Source organism: Peromyscus eremicus, chromosome 12 (genome assembly GCF_949786415.1).
Source record: "Peromyscus eremicus chromosome 12, PerEre_H2_v1, whole genome shotgun sequence".
NCBI classification, from domain to species: domain Eukaryota; kingdom Metazoa; phylum Chordata; class Mammalia; order Rodentia; family Cricetidae; genus Peromyscus; species Peromyscus eremicus.
Window position 1 is genome coordinate 6,189,911 of NC_081428.1, and position 3,916 is coordinate 6,193,826.

A 3,916-nucleotide genomic window follows, 5' to 3' on the forward strand; every position below is an offset into this window, starting at 1 on the left:
TCCACCGGCCTCTCCGTGCAGTTCAGGACCCCAGCCTGGGCAACGGTGCTGCTCACAGGTAGAGGGACTCTGCCCACTTTAACTGGACTCACCTAAAAATCCCTGACAGACATCCCAGAAATGGATCTCCAAGTGATTCTCGACCCTGTCAAGGTGAGAATGTGAACCCTCACAAGGCGTGTTCTGGGACAGTCTGTTATTGGCACAGGCAAGTCCGCTGTGCGCAGCAATGAGGCCCAGACTTGGTAACACGGAAGCTTTCTCGGCTTATCAATGATGAAGAGTGGAAGGAACATGATTCAAGCCCCGAGGCAAGTTCCTACATCGCTCCTGGGATCTGAGATTAGGGAAGCAGCCAGCTCTCCAGTGGCGGCACAGGAATCTACAACTAGTTCACGAGGCAGCACCTGGTCTTGGGAAATGAAATAAAAATTCAGATACTTGGGACCTGGCCAGACTAATTAAACAATAACTCATGGGCAGTTTTTAATGCTCCTCCAGATTCTGGAATGTAGCCAAGGTTGAGAACAACATTGGAGATAGAATGTGAAGGAACTTGCTGTGTTGCTAGGGGACTTGCCTTAGAACTTCCGAGCAAAGGGAAGCCACTGGGACTTTGTAGGGGAGCAGGGCAGCATGGTGGGATTTGGAAGACTCTCTGGTGGCCATGTGGAAGACACATAGGAAGGGACTAGGGAATCTCCAGCTAGGAGGTTGTAGAATGTTAGCCAGTTTCCCATTCCTATAACAAATATCAGAGAAAAGCCAGCTTAGAAAAAGAAACGGTTTATGTGAGCTCACGGTCTTGGAGGCGTCAGTCCATGGTAAATTGGCCCCATTGCTATGGGGCCTGTGGTGGGGCAGTGCATCATGGCAAAGGCATGAGGCAGAGCGAAACCGCTCACTTCATGGCCAGAAAGTAAAGAGTGGGGAGAGGGTCAGGACTCCCCCATGGCTTTTGAGGACACACCCCAAAGGCCTGAAAGACTCCCACTAGGCTCCACATCTTAGAGTTTTCACAAGGTCTTGGTAGTGCCAGGGGCCGCAACCAAGACTTTGATGAATGGGCTTTTGTAGGATAACTCCCCACACCAGGGCACTGGAGGACAAGAGCCATCTGGGCTTGGGCTGTTAGGGACAGGAGAACCGGAAGGAAAGCCTGAGTCTAAGAAAACCTACAGCTGGAACTGACGTCATCATCACTCAAGAGTGTCCCTTCCCGGGCTGGAGAGATGGCTCAGAGGTTAAGAGCACCGACTGCTCTTACAGAGGTCCTGAGTTCAATTCCCAGCACCCACATGGTGGCTCACAACCATCTGTAATGAGATCTGGCGCCCTCTTCTGTATACATAATAAATAAATAAATAAATCTTTAAAAAAAAAAAAAAGAGTGTCCCTTCCCACCCTGCTCTGCTCTTCAGCCTCCGGCATCTTTAAGGAAGTTTCCAAGGAAATAAGCATATTTTTGGACACCAAGCAAGGAGAGTGTCCCTGGCACGGAGATGCAGAAATCCCTGCTCATCAAAGATGACCGCACGGAGGTCAGGGGCGGAGCTCAGTTGGTAGAATACCTGCCCATCACACACAGCACTCTGGCTTTAATCCCCACAGTGTACATCTGTAATCCCAGCGCTGGGAATGTAGAGGAAGCAGGATGCTTCAGGGTTATCTCTGACTATAAAGTGAGTTCAAAGTCAGCCTGACATACATGAAGGAGAGCTTGTCTCAAAAAACTGACAAAATAAGATAAAAATAACAAGATGACTATAAGATGATTCTAGAAGGGCTATGTTAGGTAGAGAGACTGGGTAACTTTAAAAGGTATGTAATATTTTTATTACTCTTTGAGAATTTCATTCAATGTATTTTGATTATATTCATCCCCCACGCCTCCCCTAACTCCTCTCAGATCCACCCCCACCCCCTCAACTTCATGCCCCTTCCTTTTTTTTTTTTTTGTTTGGCAACTCACTGACTTCTTGGTAAATTTCTATTTTCCACTTTGCAGATTTTTGAAACATGGTTACCGTACTTCAGTAGAAGAAACCTGCATTTGTGATAATAATAAAAAGCATTATTGAACAACCCCTGCTTGTGATTGCCAGTCCTGGGTCTGGTCTGAAGTTCCCAAGGTGAAATACGAGGGAGCGAAACACAGAAATAATTTTTCTTCTCCCTGTCTCTAACACACGGTCTTACAGGGACCTGAGGATGGGAGTCAGTGAAATGGGAGTGAGAGGGCTTAGTCCCGGCTTTACAGCTGAAGTGCCTGGGCCTGGGCTGCTGCCTCGGCTGGGGCTTTCTAACCACTCACGAACCCAGGGCTAGGCTGGGAATTGCTTCCTCAGAACAGGAGGTTATGGCGGTTAATTGATTGTCAACTTTACAAGATTTACAGTCACCATGGAAACAAGGCCCTAGGCACCCCTGTGAGAAATTATAGTTAAACTGGATTAATTGAGGTGGAAAGTTTCACCCTGAATTAGATGGTTCCACTCCGTGGACTGGACATTCATCTCTCTCTGCTTCCTGATTGGAAACTGACCAGCCACCCCCTGCCTTACCTCCTGCCTTACCTCCCGTGAGGTGAGGACCAGACAAACCCTCCTTTTGTCACAGGCAGGAGACAAGTAATGAACATGGGGATGGCGGACCGGCCCTTCAGTTCTCAGCGAGTGCAGCTGGTGTCCCAGAAGACGTGGAAGTTTTTCTCTTCCTGAGTTATTTATTTCTGAGCCCACTCTTGCTTGAAACCAAAAGAAGATGTGTGTGGTTTGCATGTGAGAACTCAGCAGGAGCAATGGCTGGGTTTCCTCTTTGTCTGGAACACATTCACCTTCCCTGTCATCATCATCTTAGCCGACAGGAGATAGGTAAGCAGCTTCTGCCACTGTCCTGTGTCCCAGCCCCACCCCCCTAAAACTTCATGACTTCCTAGAGGATGTTTCTGCTGGTAGGTATCTCCCCTCCCCTCCCCTTCCCTCCCCTCCCCTCCCCTTCCCTCCTCTCCCCTCCTCTCTCTTCTTCTCCTCTCCTTTCTTCCTATCCCCCCTCCACATCCCCCCTCCCCTCCCCCTCCTCCCTTTCCCCCTCCTCTCCTCCCCCTCCTCCCTTTCCCCCTCCTGTCCTCCCCCTCCTCTCCTTTCCCCTCTTTCTTTCTCCTGGGGTTCCTGCCCTGTTTGATTCTCAGAGAGACTCAGTGTAGCAATGGACAGTGACCAAACCACATGGACAACAGACCTCTGGCTCACCACCTACAGCAGCCCGCCTGGAACACCATCTCCTTTATCTACAAATAAGAAAACAACGCAGCCAGGAAGCCAGTCTGCCATGGGTCAGACCCGTAGGAAGCCAGCTTGCTATCTCCAGTCCAGGAAGCTCAGAAATCACATCTTTAGCATTCGGCCCAGAGGGCCAGGGCTTAGATCAGTCCCTGATGTCTCCCCCATGTCTGTCCCAGTCAGAGGCAGCCAAACATGCCCTCTGACCTACCTCTCACTAGCCCCCCTGCAGCTTTCCAGGCCAGGAGCCTCCAACCAGGGCAGACCTGAGGCCCTCCCCTTTCCCTCTGTGAAGCTGTCCACTCCCTGCCTGCCTTGGAGTCCCCGCAGGAAACGGGACCTTGCCACATTAGCTCTGAGCAGCTTTTGCTCCCCTCACTTGCTCACTGAGCCATTCTCTCCTCCTTTGAGGCGCTCTAACCCCTGTACTGGCTCTGGACCCGGTGCCCAGACTTCTCTCACCCTCTCTAGGGTAAGGTGTCATGAGTTCCCTGGCATCAAGTGTTCCTGGAACACCCAGTGTACTTGTAGATTTGAGCCTCTTCTGGGTCCAGACTCAATAGTCAAGTCCTCACCTTTAGTCTTAGATACTTCAGACATCACACATTCAGAAGACAAACTTGATTAACCTAGAA

The 3,916-nt window shown here is 50.2% G+C and overlaps 1 long non-coding RNA gene across 1 annotated transcript; it reads left to right on the forward strand.

Moving 5' to 3' along the window:
- The first annotated feature begins 556 nt into the window (after positions 1–556).
- On the forward strand, positions 557–2,085 carry LOC131922325 (uncharacterized). The gene is made up of 3 exons (XR_009382249.1): positions 557–824; positions 1,422–1,821; positions 2,009–2,085. It is a non-coding gene; the product is annotated as an uncharacterized LOC131922325 (long non-coding RNA).
- The last annotated feature ends 1,831 nt before the right edge of the window (positions 2,086–3,916 follow it).